General features: G+C 39.9%; 1 long non-coding RNA gene across 6 annotated transcripts in view; it reads right to left on the minus strand.

Annotated features, from left to right (window-relative positions):
- Positions 1-21,739, minus strand: part of LOC148004930 (uncharacterized) — a 49,716-nt gene extending 27,977 nt beyond the window's left edge. For 2 of the 6 annotated variants that reach the window (XR_015624945.1, XR_015624946.1), the window contains exons 1-2: positions 21,574-21,719; positions 17,535-17,608 (exon numbers count right to left, since the gene is read on the minus strand). This is a non-coding gene — a long non-coding RNA (uncharacterized LOC148004930). Of the gene's footprint in view, positions 1-8,948; positions 9,108-17,534; positions 17,609-21,573 lie in introns of all 6 variants that reach the window. The other 4 variants (XR_015624943.1, XR_015624944.1, XR_015624947.1 and 1 more) reach the window with 3 other exon arrangements.
- Positions 21,740-22,083: the final 344 nt, after the last annotated feature.

Below are 22,083 nucleotides of genomic sequence, written 5' to 3' on the forward strand. Positions count from 1 at the left end.
TCTACCCCTTTGTCAGCAGAAACAATTCTGGGGTATTCAGCTAAGTTAGATAGGCCAAGTGTTGCCCTACCCTTTAAGTTTTCCCTTGATGTCATGAGTTTTAGGCAGAGAGATTTGATCAGGTTTGATCTTCAACAGGTGAAAAATGTGCCTCTTTACTACTGCAGTGTCTCCCTGTCCGGGTTTTCTCTACTGCCCTGTAGGATCTATAGGGGGATCTGGGAGAGCAAGTTTAGCTCCTTACAAGCCCACCTCCAAACATATATCCTTTTGTCTTTGACCATCCCTCCCACCCCTCCATCACAATGGAAGAATATTATTATAGTTTCTCAAGACACCATTGTAGCACAGCTGTGGTTCCCAGCCCATCCCCTAAATTATGTCTCCTCATTAATCATTCTTCTCTTTGTCTCTGTGCTTACTTGACAACTTTAAATTAAGTCTTTTTTCTACTTAAACAACAATGAAACAATGGTTTAAAAAACATTTCCCCCTTTTTCTTATTCTAATTAATTTCTTTAAACTCTGTCACTTTTACCCAAGTTATTTGAAAGTAATATTTCCAAGACCTTAAAATATATATGTGCTACTCTAAAATTTTTTGCATGTGTCAGTTCATTTAGTTATCATAATCAATTTTTACTATACCAAGTTTATACATTAGGAAAAAGAGGGCTAGAACTGCTGTATTAGTTGCATTAAGTTCCAGAACCAGTTAAATGTGGAGATGAGGTATCGCCAGAGATAACCGACCTCCAATACCCATCAGGCCCTTCTTTTCTGTCCAAAAAAGAAGTTTCCACTCAATGCCCTGAGTGCTTCGCACAGTACCCTATCCCTCTTCAATCCTAGGGAAACCATTCTTGCCAATATCTACTTCTTAAAACTAATGGAAGATTTCAAGTTTAACTTATTTGAGATCATGAGTAGAACTTGACACATTGACATTTCTAGGCACATTACTTACTTCGACTATGTTTGCTTATATTCTGAATTTCTTATTCAACATTTCTAATACAGAACTTGTTTTATACTCCCAAAGATTTATATGAACTCAGTAGTTGAGTTGTGGGTAATAATGAGATGATATATATCTAAGCCAATGTTAATTTATTTTTCTGTTACCTATAGAGTTGCCTTGAAATTTTAATTTATAAGATTTTCCTTACATAAGAAAATTTAGATTTAAGAATCTAAATGCATTTGTAATGTAGTTTGTCCAAGAACTATATTAAGCATTCTTCTTATAACCTACCTATCCATCTATCATTCTTATCTATCTATCTATCTATCTATCTATCTATCTATCTATCTATCATCTATCTGTCTATCATTAGCAAGGGATGAATAAATCATAAAGAAACCATTATCTTTGTGAAAGTTTGGATGTACACACACACACACACACACACACAAACACTACAGACTGCACAGGATTTTGTAAGTTTATGAATTAGTCTGTCATCAACAACATTGGTAACATTTGCTGTATCTGACACATAATACACTAGTGTAGGCCTGAACACAAGGGTCCCTCAAGGCTCTGTGGAAGCTGACAAGGTCAACACCTCCTCCATGTTCTCCTAAGTCACACTGCACATACACAGAACAGCAAACCAGGACAATGAAACTGCCATTGCATGCCCCAGATCCAGCAGACCTGGGCAGCAAGCCCTGAGGACACATCCCTCAGATGCATTGAGCAGAGAAGAACATTGTCACAGAAAACTGATTTGATTTCCCTCCAAGATGATGTTTTCAGACGATGGTGAGAAAATGGAGGAAAATAGCGGCTTCACATAACAACACATTTAATAACTTTTTTCTTTCAGTGTACAGGAGTATAAAAGATGTTCCTTCTTCCATTTTGGTGGCCGGTCAGCCATTCCATTTATCTGGGCTGAAGGGAGCTAAGTTCTGGGCTGCATTCTGAGCCAGTAGTAATCCTTTCTGTCTTGCTCAGTCTTACTCCTGAATCTAAGTTGAGTTTCCTTCTGAATTTGCAGAAATGTCAATATGTTCACATTTGTGCCATCACTGGCCATAACAGACAAGCTATGGAATCAATCTAGTCACATCTCCAGAAGACCATAATGGCACATTATTTGACCATAACTATGGATGAAGGCCTGTTATCTGCAGTAACATGGCTGAGCCTAGAGGACTCACTGAAATAAGGAAGGAACATGAAGCCAAACAGTAGTACTCACTTGTGGAACCCCAAAACTGATCTTGTACAACTAGAGAGTAGAAAAAAAAAGGTTACTAGATCCTGAGGTATGGATATATATATATATATATATGTATATATATATACACATACATACATACCTTTATATATATACATACACATATATATGTATATATACATATATATATATATATATATATATACACAGAGGATGCAATTAGAAGGGAGGAAGAACTTTGAGTGTTTGATGATCATTGATGATCAGGTAAGTATGCTTTACAACAATTAATTGAATACTTTAAAAGTAGCTGACACAGAGGAGTTTGAATGCCTCTCAAGGGAAAGAACTCACGAACATTTGAGGGAATCGATATGCTAATTATCCTGATAATATAATTACACACTATGTGCATTTTTAAACTGTCACAGTGTCGTCCATGGTTCTGTACATTAACGTTTTCAATTTTGAGGAAGAATATTTGGACATACTTCGAAATGAACATTACAAAACTGATGTAGAGGGTCACTGGCCTGTCCATAGCCATTGCGACATCATCATCTCCCTTCCTACTGATTCTCCTAAGACCTTTAACACCCCTTCAGGGAAGTTATGGCAAATGATACTTTTACACTATAGGAAACAAAACAATAAAAAGTGACAGAGAGTTGAAATAAGTATAGAAACTACTCACTAATGTCTCATCAGATAATGTCTGGGGAAGGAAAGAGTTCCAGAGAAGGAGAGGGGTACGTAAAATATAACTTAAGACAGAGATCCAATTAAACACCAATTTCTAGAAGTTTTCATTTAGTCAATATAATACATATTTCAGTCTCATTATGGTGTTTTCCCAAATATCAAATACCAAACTAAATTATAATCACTTGCCAGAAGGAGGAAAAAAAACTCAACTTAGATTCAGGAGTAAGACTGAACGAGACAGAAAGGATTACTACTGGCTCAGAATGCAGCCCAGAACTTAGCTCCCTTCAGCCCAGATAAATGGAATGGCTGACCGGCCACCGAAATGGGAAAAGGAACATCTTTTATACTCCTGTACACTGAAAAAAAAGTTATTAAATGTGTTGTTATGTGAAGCCGCTATTTTCCTCCATTTTCTCACCATCGACTGAAAACATCATCTTGGAGGGAAATCAAATCAGTTTTCTGTGACAATGTTCTTCTCTGCTCAATGCATCTGAGGGATGTGTCCTCAGGGCTTGCTGTCCAGGTCTGCTGGATCTGGGGCATGCAATGGCAGTTTCATTGTCCTGGTTTGCTGTTCTGTGTATGTGCAGTGTGACTTAGGAGAACATGGAGGAGGTGCTGACCTTGTCAGCCTCCACAGAGCCTTGAGGGACCCTTGTGTTCAGGCCTACACTAGTGTATTATGTGTCAGATACCGCAAATGTTACCAATGTTGTTGATGACAGACTAATTCATAAACTGATGAAATCTTGTGCAGCCTTGAGTATGCTCTCTCTCTCTCTCTCTCTCTCTCTCTCTCTCTCTCTCTCTCTGTGTGTGTGTGTGTGTAATCAAGATGATTACTTTCATAGGATTTCTTCATCCCTTGCTAAGAAGATAGATAGATAGATAGATAGATAGATAGATAGACAGACAGACAGGATAGAGATATATAAAGAACTAGAAAATAAGAAGGCATAATATAGTTCTTTCAATATGCCCACAAATGTGGACATATTGACATTTCTGCGCATTCAATATGCTGAATTTGCTCATCAGTTACAACACTTTCTGCACGAATATGTAGGTTGTGTGCATATAAGATACCATCATCTGTGAGGACAGATGGTTTAATTCTCTGTTTCCTATTTTAATTCCCTTTATTTCTTTCTCTCTTAAAATCCTTTATGGGCCGGACTTTCAGTATTAACTTATACAAGGTGGTGAGTGTGGTCTTTCTTCTCTTATGGCCTATTTTAGAGGAGACTCTGGACCTTGCCCAGTTAAATGTGTTATGGGTTGTGGGTGTCCAAAGACTTAATCTGTGGTTTAACGTTTGACCTACCCTAGAGAAATCTCCATCTGTAGTTGAAAAGCATGTGGGTTCAATAGGCAGAGAGTGCAGTGTTCTGGATATCTTGAGAGGTACACCTGTTTCATGAGAAGCTTTTTAGTTCAATGTTATTTTGCTGAATTTCTTCCCAGTTTTGAACGTGGAATGTTAACATTCTCCTTTTATTCGGTGGCCATACCCGCTTCCCCATTGGATCCCAATAATTTTTTTTTAGGTTTATAGGTTTTGGTGCCCTAGTGTTTCTTTTACATACACAGACAATTGTTTGATCCTTGTGCTAAACTTATCACTTTACACTTAAGCGATTTGTGTGTGTGTGTGTGTGTGTGTGTGTGTGTGTGTGTGTGTGTGTTGATGGGTTTCTTGTAAAAATCTGTTTCTTCTGACCAGCATAGCTGTCGTGGCCTGCCAATGACTGTTGCTGAGGAACTGAAATACAATCATGATTCAACACATTCTGGGGACTACAGGTGACGCTGTTCAAGAGCTCTTTACTGGGCTCTGCTGAAGCTTTTATCCCAATATAGATCAAGGTTCAACAGGGACAGAAAGCAGCACGCATCTCTCATCACTACCACCAGTTGTGTGCAGGGTACAGAAGATCTCATGGCCAAATGGGGAGTGCGTGCACAATGCCCCTGAGTGTCTAAGCTGCATTGCTGAACAGGGAGGGGGCTGCTTGCTTTTCATATTCCTCCAGCATGGAGAGGCATTCCCAAAGGGAGTAAAAAAGAGCTATGGGAACAGGGCTCACAGAGCCGTACAGTGTAGGAAAGTCTATTACGTGCAGGACACATGTCCCCCCCTTTTCTGGGAACACATCAAGAGCAATACAAACACCATATGATATATGTTCGTGAGGCATTGAAAACCACAGGTAAAATTAAATTCAAAGTTATGTTACATGCCTGTGGTTCCAGAAAGGGAAAGCGCCAAGAAAACCAATTCTACCAGCTACACCAGGAAGGAGTCATGATGTTAGTGATGCCCTCGAGCAGTTGGTCCACCAGTTGAGAGAATCTGTAATATTGAAGATACCATCGGGAAACTGTTCAGGGCCAAGTGTGCTGTTTCAGCAGTAAATAATCAACGGCAGCTTGGTTATTTATAAAAACCAGTATTCAAAGTTCCTTCATTTTTGTATCTAACTCTCCTAACATAGAAACCATGACGTGGCAGTTTTGCTGAAGATGCGAGCCAATTGGAAGATTTGATGCTGAAGATTCACTCTCAGTCTTAGGACTGGAAGCTTGGTGGAAGCTACCATTTGGTGAGGGCTTAACAATTGCAGAGAGTCATGGCAAGTAGATACCACACTTCCAGTCACTCTATGTGTGTGTGTTAGCTGACAAGGGCAGCAGTGAAAAGTCTCTGCCAACAGGGCAGTATCCTGAGAAACTTGCTGACAACGTCCAAAAGGCTGTGTGGTAACCTAGGAAGGTCTCTCCAGAAGGCAAAGATGTATTTCCTTCTATAACACATTTAGGGGGTGCATGGTCAGTATTAATACACTCAATACATAAGTAATGACCCTGCATCCAAAAGGTAATGGGCTATGGCTGAGTTATATGTCCTAAGTGGAACACCTTGTGAAGTGACCTTGTCACTTGTGACATTAACATAGTCATCATAGCTTATTGATAATCAAACCAGCTTTTTTGAGATGGAGGACAGAGTTTCTCTCCTGAACACAAAGTGAGGTTTTGAACACGGTACTGTAGCCACTTTGGCCCGCAAAGCTGTTGATTAAGAGTAACGGTGGATCCAAACAAGAAGTCTACCTTTAAAGTAGCATTAGTGTAAAAAAATAATTGCAGTCCTGTTTTCAATTTTGCATAAGTGTAACGCCCTGTCTCAGATATAAAGGTGGGCGTCTTTAAAAATATGAAGTCTTTAGACTTTATAAATATTTCTTGTATTCTGTTTAGGGGTATTCTTCCAAAGACCCCCCTCACACAATCTTGGCTGTGCACCTCTAGCCCACCGTTAACACCGTCTTCATCTGACGGAACCAATAACAGTTTCACAGTATATGAAAGTACATTTAGCAACAGTGGAGAGCTGATTACAGTGGGACCCACAACAGAGACAGCTGGTCGATAGATCTCTTATATAGCGAGAAAATGAATGTTAGCGAACATCCCGAGGAACAGAGTGGTGGGGGCGACAGCCAGTCCTCCTGCTCCCTGAATGAAGTGCTAGGCCTCTTCTGTAAGGCTCTCCCTTTCCTCTTCTCCTCATATTTGCTGCCTGTGAGGCAGGGATTGTGTTGTGAGTGATGCTTCCAGGGGTTTCTCATAAGCAAAATCACAATTCATGACCGTGTTTTAGTCTCCATGCCGGCACCCAGATGCCATTTCTATCTTCTGTGAAACTGAAAACATACTGCCAACCCCATGGCTTAGAAGGCCAGGGTTCCAAGCGTTACCGATTTCACTTTTCCACCAAACTGGTTGGGGAGCTGGTGGCAATGGCCCAGCAGCACACTGCTGCTATGCGACAAAACACCCACCCATTATTATTCAAAGTTTTAACGTTTATAGAATGTAAAGTAGGGAACAATAAATCTTTGGGGGAGGTAAAGTTTCCACCTTTTATGTTTTTAAAGAAACATTTCTATGGTAGGGTGTTTATGGTCAACCGTCCCTGCAGTTTTAAAGGGATATCTGTTATATGCTTAGTGTGTCAATCAGCTAAGAAATTTCCACAGTGGTTTGAGATTAAAATGAAACAATAAATTGTTTTAAGTGCTTATGTTAGGTTTCAGGTATTTTGGTGGGTTTGAATGTATCAAATTTGGAACTTGAATTAACTGTAAATTTTAAATAATGTAAGGACTTTTGCTTTATGGGTACCACCTTGGTCCCTAAGTATCTCCAGGGTCTTCTTTAGAAATACAGAAGGACACACAGGGTCAGTGTGGGAAGGGATCCTGGTTTGTGCTTGATGTTGGAGAAGTGATCTCATTCCTTTGAAAGAAATTGTTATTCATTCAAATACTAAGTGAAGTGGGATAATTTATTGTCAGTAAAGCATGGAAAAGAGTTTCTAAGGAACAAGGTCTCAACAGTCTTAGAGCTAGAACCTCACTCAAAGAAGCAGCTAGGGGGTTGGGGATTTGGCTCAGTGGTAGAGCGCTTGCCTAGCAAGCGCAAGGCCCTGGGTTCGGTCCCCAGCTCCGGAAAAAAAAAAAAAGAAGTAGCTAGATTGTCCAATAGAGACCCTTTTCTTCCAGTTGAAGGGGGCACCCTTTCCCCAAATTCTCCTCCTTTTATATTCATTTACTGTGGTGACTTGAATAAGAATGGACACCATAGGCTCACATATTTGAATGCTTGGTTACAAGAAGTAGCAGTATAGGAGGCATGACCTTGTTGGAGTAGGTGTGGTCTTGTAGGAAGTGTGTCACTGGGGGTGGGCTTTAAGGTTTCAAAAGCACAAGCCAGGTCTAGTGGTGCTTTCTCCCTACTACCTGCTGATCTGGATGTAGAAGTCTCAGCTACTACTCCAGCACCACCTCTGCCTGTATTCTGCCAATGCTCCCAGCCATGGAACTAAACCTCTGAATCTGTAAGCAAGCCCTAGTTCAAAGCTTTTTTTTAAAATAAGAGTTGCCTTGGTCATGGTATCTTTTCACACCAATAGAACAGTGTCATTTACTCATGCACATACGCAAAAAAAAAAAATATTTTCACTCCAAGCTATTTTATTTCCCGAGGGGTGACCCTGGAGCTGCAGGCCACTCCAGCTGACCTAGTCGGATCTATTTTAAGAGATTTTCTGAGCGTGGTTTATCCAGGACTTCAGGTAAGAATGACAGGAAGCTTAATGCAGGGAGTGTTAAAGGGCACACGCAAAGGGTTGATGAGTGCTGGACCTCAAACTCCAAAATGACACTGCAAAACAAAATTTTAGCATAATTTCTGTGGAGGATAGAATGGATCTGATCTCCTAATAAAATGAGGGTTGTGTTCTGCATACTAATTACATTGCCAGTGGAAAGAGAAGGGATGGGGAGAATAAGAAAAGGACGAGGCACAGCATAAACAAATCTTTAATGAAACAGACCTATACTCTAGTCTAATTAAAGTTCTCATGATATACAACGGCAGGCATTTCTTGCCACTCCTTATGTCCTGGCTTTGACTTCAAACAGTAGATTTCTTTGTTTTGTTGTTAAAGTCATTATTTTGTTTCAGTAACACAAACTTTTTATTATGTCGAGATTTAAGTCAAAATAAGTAACAAGTCGATCTGAGTAATTATAATTTTTTTTTGCCTTCTGTTTCTTTAGTCTGATTAAAGTTTGGGACAGATGGATATGGGTGGTCAGTGTTTGGTGACTGAACATCTTACAAAACCTAATGAACGTTTTAAGATACCGTTGGGGCTGTTGGACAATATGTTGTGTTATCCAGAAGCCTGAAAGAGCGTTATAGGCGTAAACAATTTACGAAAAGGGTAAATGTTTGTTTAGTATTTTCTAGAGCATGGGAGTCAAACATCTCATCTCTAGAATTTGACAGGAAAGGAAAGTCGGGCTACTGTATACAGCCTTATAGTTAAAAATAGAAACAAGCTGTGAGCAAACTGCCTAGCTAACAGACACAGGCTCCTTATGATTCTGCGGAGGGAGCCTTCTGGCTTTCACTGAGTGGTCGTGATTTGAATGAGGAAGGAAACATAAGAAAGGCTGGTAATTTCTAAGATCTGACCTCTACGGCCTGCTGAGCTTGTGTGATTGCCTCCTGCTGTCAGATAGACGGGCTGTTATCCATTTTTATAGTCATTCTCTCAGCACTAGGAGGATAGACCCAGAAATGTCTACTTCATCATATCTTCTGAGTCTCTATGCCATACTTGCTAATCAGTTTCTGAAAAGAGAAAGAGTAAGATATTGGATAAATTCAGAAAAGGAATTGCTCAAATTAATTTTGACAGTGTTAATGTCATATTCATAGTGTGAGAATTTTTAACTTTCCTTTGGGGTCGGGACAATAGAAGCGGGAGAGGTTAGAAGGTCATGATTCCTCAGTTTAAATACGCAGTTCTTCCTATGGTGAGGCTGAGTTTGTATACCAGGCTGGAAAGGAAGAACATTTCAAAAGCTGAAATCAATAAAAGTCGGTGGAATAAAGGAATGTAAGCATGGGGCCATTGTGCTCTCGGCATGCCGCCGGCTCTCCCTGCTCATGATTAAGACTGTCCACCTGGGATTCTGAAATGCTCTGTGTGATCAGGTGGGACCACGGTGCCACTGCTGTGAGGAGTCTCTGCTAGTGCATACCAGTTCTTTGTTCCAGAAAGAGCAGAGATCTGAACTCAAACCACACACACACACACACACACACACACACACACACACACACACACGACCCCTAGGTTTCATCAAAGCATTGCAAGTCACTCCTGGATAAAAAGGGAGAAGGCCTCAGACTCAGCATCATAGTTTTTCTCCTCCATTAACTGCTCGAGGCTAAGACCACTTTGCTTGGAGGGAGTGTAGGTCTTAATGCCTGTTCTTCATGATGAGTATTTCCAAGCTTGCTTTCCTTTATTCTTTCTTTCCTTGATGACTACATTTGTTCCTATCCCATCATGCCCTGAGAACCTCTGCTTTTGTTTTTCCTTTCCAGTTGTTAGGACATAAACTGGCTGGGAAAAAACGTTTATTCCATACTCTCTAGATTATGGGTAGATTATTCACACTGCTCATCCTACTCCCTTACAGATTGTACATTTGAGGGAAGAGGACAAATGACACATTTAGTCTAGAGATTTTTGTGAAGGTGGATCTTACATAAGCAGAACAAAATTAGGAATCTTTTAAGGTCACTGGCTATTGAAGAGTCATATAGGGCAAATATTCTAAACAACAGACCCTTTTCCATGGTCACTAATGATGAAGGAGAGGGTGTAGGTATACACATGTGTTGGTAAAATCTGAAGATTTCTGTAAAGTGTTTTCTATAAAGGAAGGACATTCAGGGAAACCACCAGGATTAAAAGGGGATGCATTAAGCATACAAGAAATCAATTGTTCCTATAGGGTAGGAGAACAAAATAATGTCAGACTGCTGGGTTCTGAACACGTGAAGTGATTTGCCTTCTAGGTCCTGGCTTCCCAGAGTGAAGAAGAGGTGTATAGCTTCAAGGTTTAGCCCCTTGAGTACTCTGATGAAACCCAGGGTCATGTGTGTGTGTGTGTGTGTGTGTGTGTGTGTGTGTATCTGTGTATGTGTGTGTCTGTCTGTCTGTCTGTCTGTCTGCCTCTGTGTGTGTCTGTCTCTCTCTCTGTGTGTCTGTCTGTCTGCCTCTCTATGTGTGTGTGTTTGTGTGTCTGCCTGCCTCTCTCTCTCTCTCTCTCTCTCTCTCTCTCTCTCTCTCTGTGTGTGTGTTTGTGTGTCTGTCTGTCTACCCCTCTCTCTCTGTGTGTGTGTTTGTGTGTCTGCCTCTGTCTCGCTCTCTCTGTCTGTCTGTCTGTCTCTCTCTGTGTTTATCTATCTCTCTGTGTGTCTGTCTGTCTGCCTCTCTCTCTATGTGTATGTGTTTGTCTGCCTCTCTCTCTCTCCCCCCTCTCTCTCTGTGTCTGTCTGTCTGTCTCTCTATCTATCTCTGTGTGTGTGTCTGTCTCTCTCTGTGTGTGTTTGTGTGTCTGTCTGTCTCTCTGTGTTTGTCTGTCTGCCTCTCTCTGTGTGTGTGTCTGTCTGTCTCTCTCTCTCTATCTCTGTGTGTGTGTCTGTCTGTCTCTCTGTGTGTGTTTGTGTGTCTGTCTGTCTGTCTCTCTCTATCTCTGTGTGTGTGTCTGTCTGTCTCTGTGTGTGTGTGTTTGTGTGTCTGTCTGTCTGTCTCTCTCTCTGTGTTGTGTTTGTCTGCCTCTCTCTCTCTCTCTCTCTCTCTCTCTCTCTCTCTCTCTGTGTGTCTGTGTGTGTGTGTGTGTGTGTTCTGTTAAGCCTTCTATTGCTGAGCGTCCCACACAGCCCCACAACCAAACTCTTGCCATTTCACTCTCTTCCCTGTTCACTCATCTTCTCAGAAACCCAGAGTCCTGTCCTTTGCCAGGCCAGTGCAAAGCTCCGCTTACTCAGTGGGTCATGGGAGAGCCAGCGTCCCTGTTCAGACCTTCTTCTAAGCTAGCATCCTGCATCCAATGCCCTGGCCTAGACTCATCCCCTGCCTGCCTTGCAAAGGATCTTTAGGCTTACGCCACCTTCTTTACTCACGGGCCCCTCCCACAGGTGGTCACATCCAAGCTTTCCTCCCAGCAAAAGCTATCCCCACTCCAGGTTTACACCAGGAACCTGTACATCAGTCCAATCCACTCTGTACACTTGACTTCATCTCACCCAAGCCATTTCCAGCCTCTAGGCCCAACCTGCCCACACATCCTCTCTTCTGCTCTAACTCATTCTGTTTATATCAGACTTAGAACAGAGGAAACCCACACGCCCAGATCTCATCATAAATATGCCAACAACATTAAAGATTAAGCCAATATCTTCTTTCTGAACCCTATTAATCATATAGAACTACCTATGAGAATGACTTAGATAGCCTACAAGAATTACCTAGATAAACCTCAGGATGTATAACTTTTTTTAAAAAAATCATAAACTTTATCACAGAATTCAAGTAGCTTAAAGAAGACACATAAAAATAGCTCAATGAAATTAAGAAGAAAGAACTTAAGGAGAATAAATACTTGAATGGTGCCTAAGAAAACACAAGCATGGGCTGATAAAAATCCAGACAATCCCGGCCATGAGAATGTAATTCAAGAAGGACATGGGAGCCGTCAAGAGGACTCAAGCTGAGAAGAAGATGGAGTTGAAACACCCAATAACTCAAGTAGAAAACTGAAAGGAAAGTCTTCATGTAGAGGGAATCAAGTAACCTATCAGGACTCCAGATAAAATAGAAAATGTAGACCAAATAAGGAAAGAATATGAAAGGTTAAACACACACACACACACACACACACACACACACACACACACACACAAGGAAAATGCAAGAAATGGGAAACACCATGAGAACAAAACCTTTTCCAGTAGAAGTACAAATGAGGGAGAGAAAGTCCAAGTCAATCAAACAGATCAGAACTTAAACAAGATCACAGACAAAAAGATTCCCGAAGGAAGGACAGACTTACCTATACAGGTAGAAGAAGTGCAGAGAACATCAATAGGTAAGGCCAGGAAAGCAAATCCCCATGCACATCATTGTTCAAACACTAAGGATACATAACAAAGAAATTGTATTGAAAACTGTAAGAGGAAAAGGCACAAGCCACATGTAAAACAAACCCCATAGGAGTAACGGTGGCTTTCTTAATGGAAAGTTTGAAAATCAGAAGAGGCTAGACCGAAGCATTCCAAGTTCTGATGGCTATGATAGCCAGCCAAGACTCCTCATAATTACCTACCATACTTGGAGGAGAAAGATAGAATTGCCATAAAATGAACAGCCTCGAAAACTTTATTTCCAACAATTTGAACCTAGGGAAAACACAGGAAGCAAGAGTTCAGGCTGAAGAGAGGACTGAGCGTAGTTTAAGTCTATGGTCCCCATCTTACATGAGAACACTCTTAGCGGGTAACAGAGCTAAAAGAAAGCAACTTATAGCAGTAACATGGGTCAAAACCACAGTTCTATCCACAAGACTGTGACTTTAAAACAGGTATCTTGTAGATGCATGTCCAGTGTGTCTAAGTGTGCACGGGTCATTGGATTAATAAAGCACAATTTTATTATGTCCATCGATGCATGGAAAAACTCAAGTGTTTTCATCATAGCAGTTGTAAAAGAACACAAAGGGTGGGAGGAACCGTGTTAAACCATCTGGAAGTTCTTTTTGAAAAAAGTGACTTACTGACATTCTTGCTGCGATAAAAAAAAAGAAAGAAAGAAAGAAAGAAAGAAAGAAAGAAAAAGAAAGAAAGAAAGAAATGTGAAGAAGAATGTGAACTGGATCCTGCCAACCCAGAGACCTTCCTTGGAGAATGGACTTGAAATAGTTTGGTAAGAGGATGCCACTGCTAGTTTGGAGTGGGTTTAAACTGTTAACGGAGATATTTAGCATAGCTAATTGGAGGTGATAGATGCCACATTCAATTGGGAGGAGAAATGAATGCTGTCAGCTAAGGGCTTTGCACTGTGTGTGAACTGGTTTTAGTTACTATAGTAACGAAGTAGACTCTAATATCCACTGAAACAACTTGTAAAAGATTATGGAGGCAATAGAATGGACACCTTTATACAGTAAGTGAATTATTAGAGCTCACTGTATAATAACGACATGTTATAGAGTGATAATAAATAAGAATGACATAGATTCATGTAGAAGCTTTGGGGACAATATTCCTTATGAATAAATATTTTACACTGGTGACTAGAATTAAAGAACATAACTCTACTGATCATGCTTGTATAGCAAAATGTATTTTGTTCTAGAAGGAACTGCAAATTTATTTTAACCATATGATATATTTATATAGCAAACCATTATAATATATTTATATTATATGGATAATGCTTTGGATTGGGTTGGACATTATAGATAAAAGTATCTAAAGACACTTCTAAGAAGTGACAGGTTCCAAAAAACAGTGATATACACATATGAAGATGTCAAGATATTGTAAATCTTTTATGACTCAAGTTTAATTTAGAAAAGAAATAGAAGATTAATTGCTCCACACCAAGTCTGTCAGAACTTTGAAAGAGAAAACAACAATGAAGTCCGGAGGCTGTTTGCAGAGATACGGTCAGCATGGGGTCAGCATGGGGTCAGCATGGGGTCAGCATGGGGTCAGCATGGGGTCAGCATGGGGTCAGCATGAGGCAGCATGTGAGACTCAGGCAGATCTGCTCACTGACTCCCTGATAGCCTGATAGGCCATGCAACCTTCAGGGAAACTGGCCCTTGCAAGTCTTCTTTGAATAAGCAACTGGCTCTCAGAAGATGGAAAGATCCAAAAGAGGAAAAAGAACTAAAGAATTAAACCAACCATGCTTGTTCAGTTATTCAGTCTTACTAAACTTGCTTATGTGAGTCTCTCTCTCTCTCTCTCTCTCTCTCTCTCTCTCTCTCTCTCTCAGCTTAGGAAATAAAAGACAAAGTATCATGAATGACATTCAAAAACAGCGTCCCTTCAATGTGGCTCACAGGTGAGAACAAGTGTCTCCTTTTTTTTTCTTTTCTATTTTTCAGAGCTGGGGACCGAACCCAGGGCCTTGCGCTTGGTAGGCAAGCGCTCTACCACTGAGCTAAATCCCCAACCCCACAAGTGTCTTCTTTAACAGTTACTTGGTGTCTTGATGTAACATTTAAGATTTTGAGTATGGGCAGATTTTACTTTTACAGTTAAGGTGGTTGAATAATATCATCTATTCTGACTTTGAAGGATTCCATCCATTAATAATAATCAGAGCTGTCAGGAAATGGGAAAGGTTTCTAAGTGGAAAGGTTCACTTTTTCTTTTGATTGCCACAGGCCTAAAACAGCCTCAACGACCAGAAATACAGGCTCACTGCCACTCTGAGTAAATTATGGGGAGAAAAGAATCAGAAAGTGGCAACTGCTGTTTCCATTAGGGGGCTGCCAGAGACCTGTAGACAGGGGAAGGCTCAAGTCTGACTTGCAAAGGATTTTCTGTGAAAGAGGAGACCATATATGGAAAAGCAAATGAGTAGGGGACAGGAGGTAGTTGGACACGTGGTAAAGAAATTGTTCTGAAGTCAGTACTTATCCCTATTAGGAATATAGTTGCCTAGTGATAATTAAAGGCATAGATTTACATGGCAATTAAACATATTTAAAATGATATCCTATTGTCTGTGGCTTGGGACATAATATAGTTCAGTGGCAGAGTGTTTGTCTAGCATGAGGCTAGGGTCTTTAGGCTCAATTCCCCATGTTGAAAAAGTATTGTTCTAATACTAATGATATGCTTAAAATATTAATGAACTCTGATTAATTAAGCATTGAATTGGCCAGAGACTGCAGTAAACACTCTCAAATAAACAGCAAGCAGGAAGAATCTATATGCCTTAGGAGTGGATAATCTCTCAGAATACATAAAAGGGTTAGAACAATAATACACTTAAAATGTATCACCATATATTGGGCTTCTATAATCAACCAATAGTCCTTTGGGGGAGAAATTTCTTCTTCACTTATTCTCCAGTGCCTGACAAGGTCTTAGTATACAGTAGACAGTATCTATTGAATAAATAGTCTGCTTATGTGGAAAACCTCAGACTGGAAAAGCAGTTCAGAGACAATATTCACAGGACAAGAAGAAAGAGTCAAGTCTCTTCAGTAGGCTGGTGGGAGTTTGAGTTTGTTTTTGGATTTCTTTTGACAAGTAGAGATCTATGTAAAATGAAACACAGTCACATGAACACATTTCTACATTCAAGACCTGACCTTGGTTCACTGTGAATAATTCTGAGGTGACAGTAAGGTTGACAGAATTAGAACAGAAAATATCAGTGCCCAGCCTGCTACCAGCTTCTAAAAGGCATATGAATGCACAATCTAACCAGGTCAATAGTGGGAATCAACAGGAGCCTGTAGGTTTAAATTTAGGTGTAATTACCAAACCAAAAACCCAAAAACAACAACAACAACAAAACAAAACAAAAACAAAACAAAAAACCAAACCAAAATAAAATACTCAAGGCAATAATTTGTATAAATAAAAATAATATTTTTATTGCTTTCAAATAAAAGTAAAATGAATTATTGGGTACAAATAATAAATTGTAATCAGATCTAGACAAGAAAACAAATGACTTTTAAGTCTGGAATTCCTGGGCTAAAGAGATGGCTAAGTGGTTAAGAGCGTGTTCTGCTTTTCCAGAGGACATGAGTTCAATTCCTAGTACCTACATGGTGGCTCACAACTGCTTATAAGTCCTGCTTCAAGAATTTAATGACCTCTTCTGGTCTCCCTGGGAATCTTCATGTATACATGTACACACACACACACACACACACACACACACACACACACACACACACGCACCACACATTACATAAAAATAAAATCTTCCTTAAAAATCAGAGTAGTAGAAAAAGCAAATTTCTCTAAACTATTTGGAGAATATCTAATAACATTCAGATACTTAATGACGGCAAGGTAGAAGAATGAATGGATGGAGATGGTTTCTTAGCAAGTATTTGTTCCAAGTCTCCTGTATCTGTTGCCATGATCCTGAATCAGGATCTTTCTGATTGACTTGGAACGTAACTCTTTCTATTCCTCTCTTCCTGAATAGAAAATGGAAGAAATATGATGGAGAGAATAAAGGAGACCGGGGTATGTATGTAGTATGTGTGTATGTATGCACATATGTATGCATGCATGCATCAAGATTAGCTTAATTAGTGCTTCTATGCTTCTGAGTTGCTATTCCTGTATGATGAGGTGAAGTGCTGTCAGTAGCATGGAAATGCGAAGTCTCTCTTGACACTTGGAAGTGAACGTGGCTACTGAAAACTCTCCAGGCTGTGGAATAGTTTAGGGAGGGTGGTATATGGTACATGAATATGCTAAACATGTGAGAGGATGAGTCAATGCCAGGCAAGACAGAGTGGGATGACATAAGAGTTATCAGGAGATTCAAAATAACTTGAAAGTTAAAGATGGGAATTTTATGGAAAAAGCATTGTGTATAGTACATGTATGTGAACATAAAGTTGCTTTTAAAATATTCTTATCTTTCATTCTGTGTGGTGGTATTCTATCAATATAATTCTTTTTAGCCATATTTTTCTTCTACAAATCTTATGGCTACTTTATTAAACCAATGTCTGAGCTAATCTGAGATGAGGTCCTTCTGTCCCTTGACCTTCTTTAGGGACAGTAGATAAACAATCCCTACAAGCATTTCAGGGAGTTTCATACTTGACTGAGAAGTATTTGGAAAAGCTGTCTTATTCCCTCTCAAGTCACATGAGTCTCACTCTTAGCTTTATCCTTAGGTCAAATACTCCTGACTACATCCTTCCTTCGCTCCTGAGGCTGTCCCCTGAATCCAGTAGCCACTGCCCATTGCTGCCTCCAAGGCACCTTCAGTAATTAGAGGATCCACTAAGGCATCAATATTTGTCTCCCAATTCCATAACTCCCACATTTCAGCTGAAACAAGGCACTCATTTATCAGTTTCGAAACTCAAATATATAGATCTGGCTCAGGCTTTTAACAAGACTCTGCATTCAATAAGTGAGAGGTGTAGCCACTTTTTGGCCCAACCAAATTGAGCAACTGTGTTTAAGAAAGTGTATACTCACGAGGTCTCAGCTTCTCCCTGGTTGAGGACTTAACTTCCTGCACATAGTACTGAGCCCATGTCTCAGCAGACTTCCTGTAAGAGTCCATCAGAAAGAAATAATAGCATAACATGCTTGTCTATCTGTCCTCCTAAGCACACACTGGCGTTCCAGCTGAATTTTCTTCCTCAAGAGGGAATCACTGAGTAAATTCTGTTTCAGGAAAGAGAAACTGAGCTCCACTCTTAGAAAATTCTGGACGTATTTTAAAATTGTGACACACATGTACATACCTCTGCCCATTTGCACACAATCTCATTGTGGATCTGTTATCTTAAAGTGATGAATTCATGTTAATTGTTCAAATCCAATCATACAGCACACGATTCAGCTTCACTGTCTCCACTTTGTAAATTCCATCTCTGGCAATCACATTTTTATAATGTCTTCACATACTTTCTCTTATTATTCTAAACAAAGGTTCACATTCTTTCTCCTTATACTTTTTAAATTAAATTTTTATTTCCTTCATTACTGTGTATCATGCGCATGTGTATCATGTGTGCATTTGGAGGTCAGAGAACAACCTTCAGGAGTTGACTCTCCTTTTCCACACCTGGATGCAGGCTGTTGAACTTGGTTGTCAGGCCTGCGTGGCAAGCTATTTTTAGCAACGATCTGTCTCACTGGTCCTCTCCTGAACTTTGAAGACCTCTTTCCATGTTGGGAATATTAGTCATTTGTTTACAGCATTGTTTGGCGAGTTTTGTTCTCACTTTTAAGGTTGCCTTTTGATTCTGCTACAAAACATAAGTTTGGCAATGCAACTGTAGGAGAAATTTGTAAATTCTTCTACAGGTATTCTCTCACTGTCTCAAAGTCTTCTGCAATTATTCCAGAGGTTTGCTTCCTGAACAGGTTCACCAATATGTCAAAGTAATATGCTATGGCTATGCATTTGCACACACAGATCTAGAGTTTATTCCTGTATGGAACATGGACTCTGGAAACTCTAACTTGATTTTTTTTAAAGTGAATACTTAATTTACCCAGTGTCATTTAGCAAGTAATCTCTTCTGTTCCAGTAAGTTGAAGGAAGACATTTTAATTTCAGGCAAAGGGTGAGGAAACATAGGAAGAAACCACTGGGGAGGATGTCAACATTGCAAAAGTTATTATTCCTTGTGTGTTCACTCTGTGCTGGATAGAGCATTGTCTACTTAACCTCACTGTATCTTTATATCAGTTGCAGTCATCAGATCAATGTAGATATGAGGAGAACAAGGCACAGGGTGTTCAGTGCCATTCCCAAGGGTGGTGAGGTCGCTTTGGTAAAGCCAGAATCTAATACTTCTGGTTTGGATTCTGATAAAGTGTGGGGCATTGCTCATTCAGAGGACCAGTTATCACTTGTGAAATGTGGACATGCAAAAAAATCCTTTCATATCTTACAAAATGCAGATTCCCTTACAAAATTACAGGTTCTCTTGTCCAGTGCTCTTGTTAAGAAGTCTGAAATTCTGCGTTTCTGATAAACTACATGCTGTTGCTCTACTGCTGATCTAGAACATTGGTAGGATAATTGTCCAGGGTGCTGAGGGCAGTTAATGACACTAGAAGAGGCACAGTGACGCCCAGGAAACATGATCAGAGAAGGGCTGTTAAGATTCAGGAGAGAATTTTCAAGACTGATTTACCTCAAAATGTTAGTAGGTTGTCTTTGTCTCTGGAGATGGTGTTGGAAGAATGAAAAATAGGTACCCATTTTTTGTTGTTTAATTTTGATCTTTTAAAACGAATAAATTAGCATTGTTGTTTCTTAGAATCAGGCAGTCACAATGCATATATATGTATGTGCAACCAAAAGGAATCAGGAGTGTTGTGGTTTGCCTTGGAGTTCTCTCTGAATTTGTAAAATAAAGGCAAGAGTGTGAGATTTGGGCAGAGGGAGGAGTCGTGAGCGAGAGGGGAGGAGTCAGGAGAGGGGAGGAGTCAGGGGAGGAGAGGAGAAAGGAGAAAAGCGAGGAGAAAGGAGTCTTGGGAGGAGAAGCTGGAGACCTGGCAAATAAAAGGTGCAAGTGATGAGGGATTTGGGAGCGAGGAATAGGACAGTGTAGGGTGGATCTGCCCAATCTAGACGCTAGATTGTTTTCATATTAATCAAGTTGCGTTTTCTTTGTATGGCTGATTCGGGTTGGAGAGGTTACTGCAACACAGGAGGTATGGCTTAAAAAGGCTTCTAGGTGACAGCATATGGGATGGATCCCCAGGTGGGGCAGTCTCTGGATGACCTTTTCTTTAGTCTCTGCTCTACTCTTTCTCCCTGTATTTCCTCCTGTGAGTATTTTGTTCTTCCTTCTAAGAAGGAACGAAGCATCCATATGTTGGTCTTCCTCTTGGGTTCCATATGATCTGTGAATTTTTTCCGAGGTATTCCAAACTTTTGGGCTAATATCCACTTATCAGTGAGGACATACCATTTATGTTCTTAACCCAGTCACTATTGCTGATGCCAAGAAGTGCTTGCTGACAGGAGCCAGCTATGGGTGTCTCCTCAGAGGCTCTGCTAGAGCCCTACTGATATATAGATGAGGATGGTTGCAGCTAACCATTGGACTGAACAAGGAGACCTCAATGGAGGATTTAGAGGAAAGACTGAAGGAGCTGAAGGGGTTTGCAACACCATAGGAAGAACATCAATATCAACAACCAAACCTCACCAGAACTCACAGGGGCTAAACCACCAACCAATGAGTACACATGGAAGGACCCATGACTCCAGCCACATATGTGGCAAAGGATGTCATTGTCCAACATTAATGGGAGGAAAAGCCCTTGGTCCTGTGAAGGTTTGTTTCCCCAGTGTAGGGTAATGTCAGGACGTTGAGGTTGGAGTGGGTGCGTGGGAATGGGAGCATCGTCATAGAAGGAGGGGGAGGGGGTATGGGAGAGGGCAGAAGGGGATAACGTTTGAAATGTAAGTACATAAAATATCCAAGAGAAATAAAATTATTTAAAAAATAAAGTAATTAAATAAAAATTTGCTTTAAAAACAAAAGGCTCTTAGGACATACAAAGGTGACAGTTCAAGAGCAGCCAGATGGTATGCAGAGCCCAAACATTAGCACAAATTTTTTCTAAAAACAAAATTAGTAGTGGAGTAAAGACAAGGATAAACTCTTAAAGGTAAATGTGGAGGAGGAAAACCATTTTCCAGATAGGTAGATGAACCTGAGCAGAGAACTGTGGTCAATGCTTCGTTCATGTCTGAAATTCTTGCAGTTATTTTTTTGTACACATTTTAAAAGTCAAATTCTTCTATTTTCAATTTTTCTTTCTTTTTTCTAGAGAGAAAGAGAAAAAGGTGTAGGGGAGGTAGGGAGAATGGGGGATGAGATGAGGGAGAGGAATCTGTGATCAAATTATATTGTATGAGAAAAGGTTATCTTCAACTTAAAAAAGATGCTGAATTATGGAGAAAAAAAGAAAAATAAAAATAAAGACAACAATAAAAGCATCTTATTATTGTTTTTTTTTTAACATTAGCTCTGTTTTTTTAAGGACATAGTTTCCTAGTCTTCAAATTTGCCATCTCTGCAGCTCAGAGGTAGCAAATTCATCGCCTAAGTGTCAGAACTAACTTTCAAGGCTCTTGGCCTTGTATAAAATGTAGAGGGAATGCTATTTCTTCATGCTAAAGTATTTTCTTTACATATATTTGCAAATAATCTGTATTCATGCTAATTTCTATGCTACTACATAGCTAATTTACTATTTTAATGCCTCTTTAATAAGAATCAATTATATATGTAATACTTACGGTTTCGCTTTCTCCAAAATCATAGCTTCTCTAAACTAATATTTATTTCTTTTCCTGCCCCTCCCTAAATTGATCTTTTTTTAACCACAAAGGATGCCAGCAAAAGACATAGAGAAAAAACTCCTTGTTCAGTCACACAGTTAGCTATCAGTCATTCATAATGGTTGAGAGACAATAACATAGAAAAGTAAAATCAATTTATCAGACAGATACAAGTACATCTACTGTCTTTGTACTCACTCATTAATTCTAACTCCATTTTCTTCTTGTTCCATTTGTAGGCATACCGAGGAAAGAGTCAACAAGCAGAAAGCAGAACAGAAAAGACATCAAAATAGTGGGGGTGGGATTACAACACATCCAAGGCACCCAGCTCTGAGGACTGAAAGGAACTCCCCCTTTTCACACTGCAAGGGGGGTGGAGCTCTTGTTTTGAAGATATGCAAATAAATGTGCTAAAGAAAATACTTTGTTCCATTTTTAGTCTGTAACTGAACATGTGTTAATTTCCCGTTTCTTTTCCTCCAAGCTTTTAGACATTGTCTTCTTTCTGAGCATTTCCCCTAATGTCCTTCATTTTATTAAACTGATTATGACAGGAGTGTACAATTTGCTTCAGTCCTGTCAAATCTGTTTACTTCCCAGAAAAAGGTGAACTATTAGAATCTGCCTGCTGTGATTAAGTGTTGGAAAGAGATATCACCAGAGTTTCTCTTTGTACAGAGAAAACCCACAGAGTTCCTGGGTACA

The sequence above is a fragment of the Rattus norvegicus genome, chromosome 7 (genome assembly GCF_021556685.1).
Source record: "Rattus norvegicus strain SHRSP/BbbUtx chromosome 7, alternate assembly SHRSP_T2T, whole genome shotgun sequence".
Classification (NCBI taxonomy): Eukaryota; Metazoa; Chordata; class Mammalia; order Rodentia; family Muridae; genus Rattus; species Rattus norvegicus.